The following is a 17004-nucleotide window of genomic DNA, read 5'->3' as shown; positions in this document are numbered from 1 at the left end:
GCAGAGTAGAACTCAGGGGCATATTTAAAATGATTTAAATATACCCCCAAATTCTAATAATGGCCTCCTCCTCCCCATAGCCATACCAATCCTCACCAAAAAGGTACAAAGCATAGAAACGCAAACAAAACAAAAAAAGATGCAGGCCAACAATTGTAATTCTGGAAAATACCAATTGCACTAGCAAAAACCCGGCAATGCAATTTACATGTTCATCGCCGTGCTGTTGCTATTGGCAAAATGGGAACGATACAATTTTTAAATCGAAACGTGCTTAATAAAAAAGGGCCCAAATTAGTTAATCTCCATCTAAGATAGTTTATCATATTCTTTTTTCAACAGAGTCCTTTGGCTAATCCAGTTGGCTAAAATTAAATCACATTTTGGCCAATAGGATTGTAAGCCGGCCCACCATGGTAAGGTAGACTCTATTAGGGCGGGTTAGGGAATGGGAGTGAGAGAGGAATAGGGGATAGCGTTTTGGAGAGGGAAGATGGGGATAGGTGGTCTTAAGAGGTACCACTCTTACACCATCAAGTGCAAAGTCGGGGAACACAACGACCACCTGATAAATAATTGGGATCCAGCTGGTCCCCCTTAGGCCGGGTTCAACACTGGGATCGCAAAAGGCAAATCGCAATCACCTATGGAGTGTAATTGCATTTCTACCAAGCAATTGTGGCTCCATGTTACAGTGATTGCGTTTTTCGGTCTCATTCCAGAGAATGAGAATGGCGTTCTGCCAGCAAAATGTTGCACGCAGTGCACTTTTGCGATATACGCACATCACAGGCACTGCAAGGATTTACCGCAGTGCTGTGCTGAATACCGGCTATCAGCAAAGAGCAGAAAAACTACTTATTAAAGCACCCCAAGTGTGAACTGGCCCTTAAGAGAACTTTATTGGTGATTACAAATTGTTGCAACCTGCAGAGTAGAACTCAGGGGCATATTTAAAATGATTTAAATATACCCCCAAATTCTAATAATGGCCTCCTCCTCCCCATAGCCATACCAATCCTCACCAAAAAGGTACAAAGCATAGAAACGCAAACAAAACAAAAAAAGATGCAGGCCAACAATTGTAATTCTGGAAACTACCAATTGCACTAGCAAAAACCCGGCAATGCAATTTACACGTTCATCGCCGTGCTGTTGCTATTGGCAAAATGGGAACGATACAATTTTTAAATCGAAACGTGCTTAATAAAAAAGGGCCCTTATTGGTTAATCTCCATCTAAGATCGTTTATTATATTCTTTTTTTAACAGAGTCCTTTGGCTAATCCAGTTGGCTAAAACTAAATCACATTTTGGCCAATAGGATTGTAAGCCGGCCCACCATGGTAAGGTAGACTCTATTAGGGCGGGTTAGGGAATGAGAGTGAGAGAGGAATAGGGGATAGCGTTTTGGAGAGGGAAGATGGGGATAGGTGGTCTTAAGGGGTACCACTCTTACACCATCAAGTGCAAAGTCGGGGAGCACAACGACCACCTGATAAATAATTGGGATCCAGCTGGTCCCCCTTAGGCGTGGTTCAACACTGGGATCGCAAAAGGCAAATCGCAATCACTCATGGAGTGTAATTGCATTTCTACCAAGCAATTGTGGCTCCATGTTACAGTGATTGCGTTTTTCGGTCTCATTCCAGAGAATGAGAATGGTGTTCTAACTGCCAGCAAAATGTTGCACGCAGTGCACTTTTGCGATATACGCACATCACAGGCACTGAAAGGATTTACCGCAGTGCTGTGCTGAATACCGGCTATCAGCAAAGAGCAGAAAAACTACTTATTAAAGCACCCCAAGTGTGAACTGGCCCTTAAGAGAACTTTATTGGTGATTACAAATTGTTGCAACCTGCAGAGTAGAACTCAGGGGCATATTTAAAATGATTTAAATATACCCCCAAATTCTAATAATGGCCTCCTCCTCCCCATAGCCATACCAATCCTCACCAAAAAGGTACAAAGCATAGAAACGCAAACAAAACAAAAAAAGATGCAGGCCAACAATTGTAATTCTGGAAAATCCCAATTGCACTAGCAAAAACCCGGCAATGCAATTTACATATTCATCGCCGTGCTGTTGCTATTGGCAAAATGGGAACGATACAATTTTTAAATCGAAACGTGCTTAATAAAAAAGGGCCCAAATTAGTTAATCTCCATCTAAGATAGTTTATCATATTCTTTTTTCAACAGAGTCCTTTGGCTAATCCAGTTGGCTAAAACTAAATCACATTTTGGCCAATAGGATTGTAAGCCGGCCCACCATGGTAAGGTAGACTCTATTAGGGCGGGTTAGGGAATGGGAGTGAGAGAGGAATAGGGGATAGCGTTTTGGAGAGGGAAGATGGGGAAAGGTGGTCTTAAGGGGTACCACTCTTACACCATCAAGTGCAAAGTCGGGGAACACAACGACCACCTGATAAATAATTGGGATCCAGCTGGTCCCCCTTAGGCCGGGTTAAACACTGGGATCGCAAGAGGCAAATCGCAATCACCTATGGAGTGTAATTGCATTTCTACCAAGCAATTGTGGCTCCATGTTACAGTGATTGCGTTTTTCTGTCTCATTCCAGAGAATGAGAATGGCGTTCTAACTGCCAGCAAAATGTTGCACGCAGTGCACTTTTGCGATATACGCACATCACAGGCACTGCAAGGATTTACCGCAGTGCTTTGCTGAATACTGGCTATCAGCAAAGAGCAGAAAAACTACTTATTAAAGCACCCCAAGTGTGAACTGGCCCTTAAGAGAACTTTATTGGTAATTACAAATTGTTGCAACCTGCAGAGTAGAACTCAGGGGCATATTTAAAATGATTTAAATATACCCCCAAATTCTAATAATGGCCTCCTCCTCCCCATAGCCATACCAATCCTCACCAAAAAGGTACAAAGCATAGAAACGCAAACAAAACAAAAAAAGATGCAGGCCAACAATTGTAATTCTGGAAACTACCAATTGCACTAGCAAAAACCTGGCAATGCAATTTACATGTTCATCGCCGTGCTGTTGCTATTGGCAAAATGGGAACGATACAATTTTTAAATCGAAACGTGCTTAATAAAAAAGGGCCCTTATTGGTTAATCTCCATCTAAGATCGTTTATTATATTCTTTTTTTAACAGAGTCCTTTGGCTAATCCAGTTGGCTAAAACTAAATCACATTTTGGCCAATAGGATTGTAAGCCGGCCCACCATGGTAAGGTAGACTCTATTAGGGCGGGTTAGGGAATGGGAGTGAGAGAGGAATAGGGGATAGCGTTTTGGAGAGGGAAGATGGGGATAGGTGGTCTTAAGGGGTACCACTCTTACACCATCAAGTGCAAAGTCGGGGAACACAACGACCACCTGATAAATAATTGGGATCCAGCTGGTCCCCCTTAGGCCGGGTTCAACACTGGGATCGCAAAAGGCAAATCGCAATCACCTATGGAGTGTAATTGCATTTCTACCAAGCAATTGTGGCTCCATGTTACAGTGATTGCGTTTTTCGGTCTCATTCCAGAGAATGAGAATGGCGTTCTAACTGCCAGCAAAATGTTGCACGCTGTGCACTTTTGCGATATACGCACATCACAGGCACTGCAAGGATTTACCGCAGTGCTTTGCTGAATACCGGCTATCAGCAAAGAGCAGAAAAACTACTTATTAAAGCACCCCAAGTGTGAACTGGCCCTTAAGAGAACTTTATTGGTGATTACAAATGGTTGCAGCCTGCAGAGTAGAACTCAGGGGCATATTTAAAATGATTTAAATATACCCCCAAATTCTAATAATGGCCTCCTCCTCCCCATAGCCATACCAATCCTCACCAAAAAGGTACAAAGCATAAAAACGCAAACAAAACAAAAAAAGATGCAGGCCAACAATTGTAATTCTGGAAAATACCAATTGCACTAGCAAAAACCCGGCAATGCAATTTACATGTTCATCGCCGTGCTGTTGCTATTGGCAAAATGGGAACGATACAATTTTTAAATCGAAACGTGCTTAATAAAAAAGGGCCCAAATTAGTTAATCTCCATCTAAGATAGTTTATCATATTCTTTTTTCAACAGAGTCCTTTGGCTAATCCAGTTGGCTAAAACTAAATCACATTTTGGCCAATAGGATTGTAAGCCGGCCCACCATGGTAAGGTAGACTCTATTAGGGCGGGTTAGGGAATGGGAGTGAGAGAGGAATAGGGGATAGCGTTTTGGAGAGGGAAGATGGGGATAGGTGGTATTAAAGGGGTACCACTCTTACACCATCAAGTGCAAAGTCGGGGAACACAACGACCACCTGATAAATAATTGGGATCCAGCTGGTCCCCCTTAGGCCGAGTTCAACACTGGGATCGCAAAAGGCAAATCGCAATCACCTATGGAGTGTAATTGCATTTCTACCAAGCAATTGTGGCTCCATGTTACAGTGATTGCGTTTTTCGGTCTCATTCCAGAGAATGAGAATGGCGTTCTAACTGCCAGCAAAATGTTGCACGCTGTGCACTTCTGCGATATACGCACATCACAGGCACTGCAAGGATTTACCACAGTGCTTTGCTGAATACCGGCTATCAGCAAAGAGCAGAAAAACTACTTATTAAAGCACCCCAAGTGTGAACTGGCCCTTAAGAGAACTTTATTGGTGATTACAAATGGTTGCAACCTGCAGAGTAGAACTCAGGGGCATATTTAAAATGATTTAAATATACCCCCAAATTCTAATAATGGCTTCCTCCTCCCCATAGCCATACCAATCCTCACCAAAAAGGTACAAAGCATAGAAACGCAAACAAAACAAAAAAAGATGCAGGCCAACAATTGTAATTCTGGAAACTACCAATTGCACTAGCAAAAACCCGGCAATGCAATTTACATGTTCATCGCCGTGCTGTTGCTATCGGCAAAATGGGAACGATACAATTTTTAAATCGAAACGTGCTTAATAAAAAAGGGCCCTAATTAGTTAATCTCCATCTAAGATAGTTTATTATATTATTATTTTAACAGAGTCCTTTGGCTAATCCAGTTGGCTAAAACTAAATCACATTTTGGCCAATAGGATTGTAAGCCGGCCCACCATGGTAAGGTAGACTCTATTAGGGCGGGTTAGGGAATGGGAGTGAGAGAGGAATAGGGGATAGCGTTTTGGAGAGGGAAGATGGGGATAGGTAGTCTTAAGGGGTACCACTCTTACACCATCAAGTGCAAAGTCGGGGAACACAACGACCACCTGATAAATAATTGGGATCCAGCTGGTCCCCCTTAGGCCGGGTTCAACACTGGGATTGCAAAAGGCAAATCGCAATCACCCATGGAGTGTAATTGCATTTCTACCAAGCAATTGTGGCTCCATGTTACAGTGATTGCGTTTTTCGGTCTCATTCCAGAGAATGAGAATGGCGTTCTAACTGCCAGCAAAATGTTGCACGCTGTGCACTTCTGCGATATACGCACATCACAGGCACTGCAAGGATTTACCACAGTGCTTTGCTGAATACCGGCTATCAGCAAAGAGCAGAAAAACTACTTATTAAAGCACCCCAAGTGTGAACTGGCCCTTAAGAGAACTTTATTGGTGATTACAAATGGTTGCAACCTGCAGAGTAGAACTCAGGGGCATATTTAAAATGATTTAAATATACCCCCAAATTCTAATAATGGCTTCCTCCTCCCCATAGCCATACCAATCCTCACCAAAAAGGTACAAAGCATAGAAACGCAAACAAAACAAAAAAAGATGCAGGCCAACAATTGTAATTCTGGAAACTACCAATTGCACTAGCAAAAACCCGGCAATGCAATTTACATGTTCATCGCCGTGCTGTTGCTATCGGCAAAATGGGAACGATACAATTTTTAAATCGAAACGTGCTTAATAAAAAAGGGCCCTAATTAGTTAATCTCCATCTAAGATAGTTTATTATATTATTTTTTTAACAGAGTCCTTTGGCTAATCCAGTTGGCTAAAACTAAATCACATTTTGGCCAATAGGATTGTAAGCCGGCCCACCATGGTAAGGTAGACTCTATTAGGGCGGGTTAGGGAATGGGAGTGAGAGAGGAATAGGGGATAGCGTTTTGGAGAGGGAAGATGGGGATAGGTAGTCTTAAGGGGTACCACTCTTACACCATCAAGTGCAAAGTCGGGGAACACAACGACCACCTGATAAATAATTGGGATCCAGCTGGTCCCCCTTAGGCCGGGTTCAACACTGGGATTGCAAAAGGCAAATCGCAATCACCCATGGAGTGTAATTGCATTTCTACCAAGCAATTGTGGCTCCATGTTACAGTGATTGCGTTTTTCGGTCTCATTCCAGAGAATGAGAATGGCGTTCTAACTGCCAGCAAAATGTTGCACGCTGTGCACTTTTGCGATATACGCACATCACAGGCACTGCAAGGATTTACCGCAGTGCTTTGCTTAATACCGGCTATCAGCAAAGAGCAGAAAAACTACTTATTAAAGCACCCCAAGTGTGAACTGGCCCTTAAGAGAACTTTATTGGTGATTACAAATTGTTGCAACCTGCAGAGTAGAACTCAGGGGCATATTTAAAATGATTTAAATATACCCCCAAATTCTAATAATGGCCTCCTCCTCCCCATAGCCATACCAATCCTCACCAAAAAAGTCCAAAGCATAGAAACGCAAACAAAACAAAAAAAGATGCAGGCCAACAATTGTAATTCTGGAAACTACCAATTGCACTAGCAAAAACCCGGCAATGCAATTTACATGTTCATCGCCGTGCTGTTGCTATTGGCAAAATGGGAACGATACAATTTTTAAATCGAAACGTGCTTAATAAAAAAGGGCCCTTATTGGTTAATCTCCATCTAAGATCGTTTATTATATTCTTTTTTTAACAGAGTCCTTTGGCTAATCCAGTTGGCTAAAACTAAATCACATTTTGGCCAATAGGATTGTAAGCCGGCCCACCATGGTAAGGTAGACTCTATTAGGGCGGGTTAGGGAATGGGAGTGAGAGAGGAATAGGGGATAGCGTTTTGGAGAGGGAAGATGGGGATAGGTGGTCTTAAGGGGTACCACTCTTACACCATCAAGTGCAAAGTCGGGGAACACAACGACCACCTGATAAATAATTGGGATCCAGCTGGTCCCCCTTAGGCCGGGTTCAACACTGGGATCGCAAAAGGCAAATCGCAATCACCTATGGAGTGTAATTGCATTTCTACCAAGCAATTGTGGCTCCATGTTACAGTGATTGCGTTTTTCTGTCTCATTCCAGAGAATGAGAATGGCGTTCTAACTGCCAGCAAAATGTTGCACGCAGTGCACTTTTGCGATATACGCACATCACAGGCACTGCAAGGATTTACCGCAGTGCTTTGCTGAATACCGGCTATCAGCAAAGAGCAGAAAAACTACTTATTAAAGCACCCCAAGTGTGAACTGGCCCTTAAGAGAACTTTATTGGTGATTACAAATTGTTGCAACCTGCAGAGTAGAACTCAGGGGCATATTTAAAATGATTTAAATATACCCCCAAATTCTAATAATGGCCTCCTCCTCCCCATAGCCATACCAATCCTCACCAAAAAGGTACAAAGCATAGAAACGCAAACAAAACAAAAAAAGATGCAGGCCAACAATTGTAATTCTGGAAACTACCAATTGCACTAGCAAAAACCTGGCAATGCAATTTACATGTTCATCGCCGTGCTGTTGCTATTGGCAAAATGGGAACGATACAATTTTTAAATCGAAACGTGCTTAATAAAAAAGGGCCCTTATTGGTTAATCTCCATCTAAGATCGTTTATTATATTCTTTTTTTAACAGAGTCCTTTGGCTAATCCAGTTGGCTAAAACTAAATCACATTTTGGCCAATAGGATTGTAAGCCGGCCCACCATGGTAAGGTAGACTCTATTAGGGCGGGTTAGGGAATGGGAGTGAGAGAGGAATAGGGGATAGCGTTTTGGAGAGGGAAGATGGGGATAGGTGGTCTTAAGGGGTACCACTCTTACACCATCAAGTGCAAAGTCGGGGAACACAACGACCACCTGATAAATAATTGGGATCCAGCTGGTCCCCCTTAGGCCGGGTTCAACACTGGGATCGCAAAAGGCAAATCGCAATCACCTATGGAGTGTAATTGCATTTCTACCAAGCAATTGTGGCTCCATGTTACAGTGATTGCGTTTTTCGGTCTCATTCCAGAGAATGAGAATGGCGTTCTAACTGCCAGCAAAATGTTGCACGCTGTGCACTTTTGCGATATACGCACATCACAGGCACTGCAAGGATTTACCGCAGTGCTTTGCTGAATACCGGCTATAAGCATAGAGCAGAAAAACTACTTATTAAAGCACCCCAAGTGTGAACTGGCCCTTAAGAGAACTTTATTGGTGATCACAAATGGTTGCAGCCTGCAGAGTAGAACTCAGGGGCATATTTAAAATGATTTAAATATACCCCCAAATTCTAATAATGGCCTCCTCCTCCCCATAGCCATACCAATCCTCACCAAAAAGGTACAAAGCATAGAAACGCAAACAAAACAAAAAAAGATGCAGGCCAACAATTGTAATTCTGGAAAATACCAATTGCACTAGCAAAAACCCGGCAATGCAATTTACATGTTCATCGCCGTGCTGTTGCTATTGGCAAAATGGGAACGATACAATTTTTAAATCGAAACGTGCTTAATAAAAAAGGGCCCAAATTAGTTAATCTCCATCTAAGATCGTTTATTATATTCTTTTTTTAACAGAGTCCTTTGGCTAATCCAGTTGGCTAAAACTAAATCACATTTTGGCCAATAGGATTGTAAGCCGGCCCACCATGGTAAGGTAGACTCTATTAGGGCGGGTTAGGGAATGGGAGTGAGAGAGGAATAGGGGATAGCGTTTTGGAGAGGGAAGATGGGGATAGGTGGTCTTAAGGGGTACCACTCTTACACCATCAAGTGCAAAGTCGGGGAACACAACGACCACCTGATAAATAATTGGGATCCAGCTGGTCCCCCTTAGGCCGGGTTCAACACTGGGATCGCAAAAGGCAAATCGCAATCACCTATGGAGTGTAATTGCATTTCTACCAAGCAATTGTGGCTCCATGTTACAGTGATTGCGTTTTTCGGTCTCATTCCAGAGAATGAGAATGGCGTTCTAACTGCCAGCAAAATGTTGCACGCAGTGCACTTTTGCGATATACGCATATCACAGGCACTGCAAGGATTTACCGCAGTGCTGTGCTGAATACCGGCTATCAGCAAAGAGCAGAAAAACTACTTATTAAAGCACCCCAAGTGTGAACTGGCCCTTAAGAGAACTTTATTGGTGATTACAAATTGTTGCAACCTGCAGAGTAGAACTCAGGGGCATATTTAAAATGATTTAAATATACCCCCAAATTCTAATAATGGCCTCCTCCTCCCCATAGCCATACCAATCCTCACCAAAAAGGTACAAAGCATAGAAACGCAAACAAAACAAAAAAAGATGCAGGCCAACAATTGTAATTCTGGAAACTACCAATTGCACTAGCAAAAACCCGGCAATGAAATTTACATGTTCATCGCCGTGCTGTTGCTATTGGCAAAATGGGAACGATACAATTTTTAAATCGAAACGTGCTTAATAAAAAAGGGCCCTTATTGGTTAATCTCCATCTAAGACCGTTTATTATATTCTTTTTTTAACAGAGTCCTTTGGCTAATCCAGTTGGCTAAAACTAAATCACATTTTGGCCAATAGGATTGTAAGCCGGCCCACCATGGTAAGGTAGACTCTATTAGGGCGGGTTAGGGAATGGGAGTGAGAGAGGAATAGGGGATAGCGTTTTGGAGAGGGAAGATGGGGATAGGTGGTCTTAAGGGGTACCACTCTTACACCATCAAGTGCAAAGTCGGGGAACACAACAACCACCTGATAAATAATTGGGATCCAGCTGGTCCCCCTTAGGCGTGGTTCAACACTGGGATCGCAAAAGGCAAATCGCAATCACCCATGGAGTGTAATTGCATTTCTACCAAGCAATTGTGGCTCCATGTTACAGTGATTGCGTTTTTCGGTCTCATTCCAGAGAATGAGAATGGCGTTCTAACTGCCAGCAAAATGTTGCACGCTGTGCACTTTTGCGATATACGCACATCACAGGCACTGCAAGGATTTACCGCAGTGCTTTGCTGAATACCGGCTATCAGCAAAGAGCAGAAAAACTACTTATTAAAGCACCCCAAGTGTGAACTGGCCCTTAAGACAACTTTATTGGTGATCACAAATGGTTGCAGCCTGCAGAGTAGAACTCAGGGGCATATTTAAAATGATTTAAATATACCCCCAAATTCTAATAATGGCCTCCTCCTCCCCATAGCCATACCAATCCTCACCAAAAAGGTACAAAGCATAGAAACGCAAACAAAACAAAAAAAGATGCAGGCCAACAATTGTAATTCTGGAAACTACCAATTGCACTAGCAAAAACCCGGCAATGCAATTTACATGTTCATCGCCGTGCTGTTGCTATTGGCAAAATGGGAACGATACAATTTTTAAATCGAAACGTGCTTAATAAAAAAGGGCCCTTATTGGTTAATCTCCATCTAAGACCGTTTATTATATTCTTTTTTTAACAGAGTCCTTTGGCTAATCCAGTTGGCTAAAACTAAATCACATTTTGGCCAATAGGATAGTAAGCCGGCCCACCATGGTAAGGTAGACTCTATTAGGGCGGGTTAGGGAATGGGAGTGAGAGAGGAATAGGGGATAGCGTTTTGGAGAGGGAAGATGGGGATAGGTGGTCTTAAGGGGTACCACTCTTACACCATCAAGTGCAAAGTCGGGGAACACAACGACCACCTGATAAATAATTGGGATCCAGCTGGTCCCCCTTAGGCGTGGTTCAACACTGGGATCGCAAAAGGCAAATCGCAATCACCCATGGAGTGTAATTGCATTTCTACCAAGCAATTGTGGCTCCATGTTACAGTGATTGCGTTTTTCGGTCTCATTCCAGAGAATAAGAATGGCGTTCTAACTGCCAGCAAAATGTTGCACGCTGTGCACTTTTGCGATATACGCACATCACAGGCACTGCAAGGATTTACCGCAGTGCTTTGCTGAATACCGGCTATCAGCAAAGAGCAGAAAAACTACTTATTAAAGCACCCCAAGTGTGAACTGGCCCTTAAGAGAACTTTATTGGTGATTACAAATGGTTGCAGCCTGCAGAGTAGAACTCAGGGGCATATTTAAAATGATTTAAATATACCCCCAAATTCTAATAATGGCCTCCTCCTCCCCATAGCCATACCAATCCTCACCAAAAAGGTACAAAGCATAGAAACGCAAACAAAACAAAAAAAGATGCAGGCCAACAATTGTAATTCTGGAAAATACCAATTGCACTAGCAAAAACCCGGCAATGCAATTTACATGTTCATCGCCGTGCTGTTGCTATTGGCAAAATGGGAACGATACAATTTTTAAATCGAAACGTGCTTAATAAAAAAGGGCCCAAATTAGTTAATCTCCATCTAAGATAGTTTATCATATTCTTTTTTCAACAGAGTCCTTTGGCTAATCCAGTTGGCTAAAACTAAATCACATTTTGGCCAATAGGATTGTAAGCCGGCCCACCATGGTAAGGTAGACTCTATTAGGGCGGGTTAGGGAATGGGAGTGAGAGAGGAATAGGGGATAGCGTTTTGGAGAGGGAAGATGGGGATAGGTGGTCTTAAGGGGTACCACTCTTACACCATCAAGTGCAAAGTCGGGGAACACAACGACCACCTGATAAATAATTGGGATCCAGCTGGTCCCCCTTAGGCCGGGTTCAACACTGGGATCGCAAAAGGCAAATCGCAATCACCTATGGAGTGTAATTGCATTTCTACCAAGCAATTGTGGCTCCATGTTACAGTGATTGCGTTTTTCGGTCTCATTCCAGAGAATGAGAATGGCGTTCTAACTGCCAGCAAAATGTTGCACGCTGTGCACTTTTGCGATATACGCACATCACAGGCACTGCAAGGATTTACCGCAGTGCTTTGCTGAATACCGGCTATCAGCATAGAGCAGAAAAACTACTTATTAAAGCACCCCAAGTGTGAACTGGCCCTTAAGACAACTTTATTGGTGATCACAAATGGTTGCAGCCTGCAGAGTAGAACTCAGGGGCATATTTAAAATGATTTAAATATACCCCCAAATTCTAATAATGGCCTCCTCCTCCCCATAGCCATACCAATCCTCACCAAAAAGGTACAAAGCATAGAAACGCAAACAAAACAAAAAAAGATGCAGGCCAACAATTGTAATAATAGAAAATACCAATTGCACTAGCAAAAACCCGGCAATGCAATTTACATGTTCATCGCCGTGCTGTTGCTATTGGCAAAATGGGAACGATACAATTTTTAAATCGAAACGTGCTTAATAAAAAAGGGCCCTAATTGGTTAATCTAATTGGTTATATTCTTTTTTTAACAGAGTCCTTTGGCTAATCCAGTTGGCTAAAACTAAATCACATTTTGGCCAATAGGATTGTAAGCCGGCCCACCATGGTAAGGTAGACTCTATTAGGGCGGGTTAGGGAATGGGAGTGAGAGAGGAATAGGGGATAGCGTTTTGGAGAGGGAAGATGGGGATAGGTGGTCTTAAGGGGTACCACTCTTACACCATCAAGTGCAAAGTCGGGGAACACAACAACCACCTGATAAATAATTGGGATCCAGCTGGTCCCCCTTAGGCGTGGTTCAACACTGGGATCGCAAAAGGCAAATCGCAATCACCCATGGAGTGTAATTGCATTTCTACCAAGCAATTGTGGCTCCATGTTACAGTGATTGCGTTTTTCGGTCTCATTCCAGAGAATGAGAATGGCGTTCTAACTGCCAGCAAAATGTTGCACGCTGTGCACTTTTGTGATATACGCACATCACAGGCACTGCAAGGATTTACCGCAGTGCTTTGCTGAATACCGGCTATCAGCAAAGAGCAGAAAAACTACTTATTAAAGCACCCCAAGTGTGAACTGGCCCTTAAGAGAACTTTATTGGTGATCACAAATGGTTGCAGCCTGCAGAGTAGAACTCAGGGGCATATTTAAAATGATTTAAATATACCCCCAAATTCTAATAATGGCCTCCTCCTCCCCATAGCCATACCAATCCTCACCAAAAAGGTACAAAGCATAGAAACGCAAACAAAACAAAAAAAGATGCAGGCCAACAATTGTAATTCTGGAAACTACCAATTGCACTAGCAAAAACCCGGCAATGCAATTTACATGTTCATCGCCGTGCTGTTGCTATTGGCAAAATGGGAACGATACAATTTTTAAATCGAAACGTGCTTAATAAAAAAGGGCCCTTATTGGTTAATCTCCATCTAAGACCGTTTATTATATTCTTTTTTTAACAGAGTCCTTTGGCTAATCCAGTTGGCTAAAACTAAATCACATTTTGGCCAATAGGATTGTAAGCCGGCCCACCATGGTAAGGTAGACTCTATTAGGGCGGGTTAGGGAATGGGAGTGAGAGAGGAATAGGGGATAGCGTTTTGGAGAGGGAAGATGGGGATAGGTGGTCTTAAGGGGTATCACTCTTACACCATCAAGTGCAAAGTCGGGGAACACAACAACCACCTGATAAATAATTGGGATCCAGCTGGTCCCCCTTAGGCGTGGTTCAACACTGGGATCGCAAAAGGCAAATCGCAATCACCCATGGAGTGTAATTGCATTTCTACCAAGCAATTGTGGCTCCATGTTACAGTGATTGCGTTTTTCGGTCTCATTCCAGAGAATAAGAATGGCGTTCTAACTGCCAGCAAAATGTTGCACGCTGTGCACTTTTGCGATATACGCACATCACAGGCACTGCAAGGATTTACCGCAGTGCTTTGCTGAATACCGGCTATCAGCAAAGAGCAGAAAAACTACTTATTAAAGCACCCCAAGTGTGAACTGGCCCTTAAGAGAACTTTATTGGTGATTACAAATGGTTGCAGCCTGCAGAGTAGAACTCAGGGGCATATTTAAAATGATTTAAATATACCCCCAAATTCTAATAATGGCCTCCTCCTCCCCATAGCCATACCAATCCTCACCAAAAAGGTACAAAGCATAGAAACGCAAACAAAACAAAAAAAGATGCAGGCCAACAATTGTAATTCTGGAAACTACCAATTGCACTAGCAAAAACCCGGCAATGCAATTTACATGTTCATCGCCGTGCTGTTGCTATTGGCAAAATGGGAACGATACAATTTTTAAATCGAAACGTGCTTAATAAAAAAGGGCCCTTATTGGTTAATCTCCATCTAAGATCGTTTATTATATTCTTTTTTTAACAGAGTCCTTTGGCTAATCCAGTTGGCTAAAACTAAATCACATTTTGGCCAATAGGATTGTAAGCCGGCCCACCATGGTAAGGTAGACTCTATTAGGGCGGGTTAGGGAATGGGAGTGAGAGAGGAATAGGGGATAGCGTTTTGGAGAGGGAAGATGGGGATAGGTGGTCTTAAGGGGTACCACTCTTACACCATCAAGTGCAAAGTCGGGGAACACAACGACCACCTGATAAATAATTGGGATCCAGCAGATCCCCCTTAGGCCGGGTTCAACACTGGGATCGCAAAAGGCAAATCGCAATCACCTATGGAGTGTAATTGCATTTCTACCAAGCAATTGTGGCTCCATGTTACAGTGATTGCGTTTTTCGGTCTCATTCCAGAGAATGAGAATGGCGTTCTAACTGCCAGCAAAATGTTGCACGCAGTGCACTTTTGTGATATACGCACATCACAGGCACTGCAAGGATTTACCGCAGTGCTTTGCTGAATACCGGCTATCAGCAAAGAGCAGAAAAACTACTTATTAAAGCACCCCAAGTGTGAACTGGCCCTTAAGAGAACTTTATTGGTGATTACAAATTGTTGCAACCTGCAGAGTAGAACTCAGGGGCATATTTAAAATGATTTAAATATACCCCCAAATTCTAATAATGGCCTCCTCCTCCCCATAGCCATACCAATCCTCACCAAAAAGGTACAAAGCATAGAAACGCAAACAAAACAAAAAAAGATGCAGGCCAACAATTGTAATTCTGGAAACTACCAATTGCACTAGCAAAAACCCGGCAATGCAATTTACATGTTCATCGCCGTGCTGTTGCTATTGGCAAAATGGGAACAATACAATTTTTAAATCGAAACGTGCTTAATAAAAAAGGGCCCTTATTGGTTAATCTCCATCTAAGATCGTTTATTATATTCTTTTTTTAACAGAGTCCTTTGGCTAATCCAGTTGGCTAAAACTAAATCACATTTTGGCCAATAGGATTGTAAGCCAGCCCACCATGGTAAGGTAGACTCTATTAGGGCGGGTTAGGGAATGGGAGTGAGAGAGGAATAGGGGATAGCGTTTTGGAGAGGGAAGATGGGGATAGGTGGTCTTAAGGGGTACCACTCTTACACCATCAAGTGCAAAGTCGGGGAACACAACGACCACCTGATAAATAATTGGGATCCAGCTGGTCCCCCTTAGGCCGGGTTCAACACTGGGATCGCAAAAGGCAAATCGCAATCACCTATGGAGTGTAATTGCATTTCTACCAAGCAATTGTGGCTCCATGTTACAGTGATTGCGTTTTTCGGTCTCATTCCAGAGAATGAGAATGGCGTTCTAACTGCCAGCAAAATGTTGCACGCTGTGCACTTTTGCGATATACGCACATCACAGGCACTGCAAGGATTTACCGCAGTGCTTTGCTGAATACCGGCTATCAGCATAGAGCAGAAAAACTACTTATTAAAGCACCCCAAGTGTGAACTGGACCTTAAGACAACTTTATTGGTGATCACAAATGGTTGCAGCCTGCAGAGTAGAACTCAGGGGCATATTTAAAATGATTTAAATATACCCCCAAATTCTAATAATGGCCTCCTCCTCCCCATAGCCATACCAATCCTCACCAAAAAGGTACAAAGCATAGAAACGCAAACAAAACAAAAAAAGATGCAGGCCAACAATTGTAATAATAGAAAATACCAATTGCACTAGCAAAAACCCGGCAATGCAATTTACATGTTCATCGCCGTGCTGTTGCTATTGGCAAAATGGGAACGATACAATTTTTAAATCGAAACGTGCTTAATAAAAAAGGGCCCTAATTGGTTAATCTAATTGGTTATATTCTTTTTTTAACAGAGTCCTTTGGCTAATCCAGTTGGCTAAAACTAAATCACATTTTGGCCAATAGGATTGTAAGCCGGCCCACCATGGTAAGGTAGACTCTATTAGGGCGGGTTAGGGAATGGGAGTGAGAGAGGAATAGGGGATAGCGTTTTGGAGAGGGAAGATGGGGATAGGTGGTCTTAAGGGGTACCACTCTTACACCATCAAGTGCAAAGTCGGGGAACACAACAACCACCTGATAAATAATTGGGATCCAGCTGGTCCCCCTTAGGCGTGGTTCAACACTGGGATCGCAAAAGGCAAATCGCAATCACCCATGGAGTGTAATTGCATTTCTACCAAGCAATTGTGGCTCCATGTTACAGTGATTGCGTTTTTCGGTCTCATTCCAGAGAATGAGAATGGCGTTCTAACTGCCAGCAAAATGTTGCACGCTGTGCACTTTTGTGATATACGCACATCACAGGCACTGCAAGGATTTACCGCAGTGCTTTGCTGAATACCGGCTATCAGCAAAGAGCAGAAAAACTACTTATTAAAGCACCCCAAGTGTGAACTGGCCCTTAAGAGAACTTTATTGGTGATCACAAATGGTTGCAGCCTGCAGAGTAGAACTCAGGGGCATATTTAAAATGATTTAAATATACCCCCAAATTCTAATAATGGCCTCCTCCTCCCCATAGCCATACCAATCCTCACCAAAAAGGTACAAAGCATAGAAACGCAAACAAAACAAAAAAAGATGCAGGCCAACAATTGTAATTCTGGAAACTACCAATTGCACTAGCAAAAACCCGGCAATGCAATTTACATGTTCATCGCCGTGCTGTTGCTATTG

This window comes from Hyperolius riggenbachi, chromosome 7 (assembly GCF_040937935.1).
Source record: "Hyperolius riggenbachi isolate aHypRig1 chromosome 7, aHypRig1.pri, whole genome shotgun sequence".
Classification (NCBI taxonomy): Eukaryota; Metazoa; Chordata; class Amphibia; order Anura; family Hyperoliidae; genus Hyperolius; species Hyperolius riggenbachi.
Note: the sequence above shows the minus strand (reverse complement) of the source record.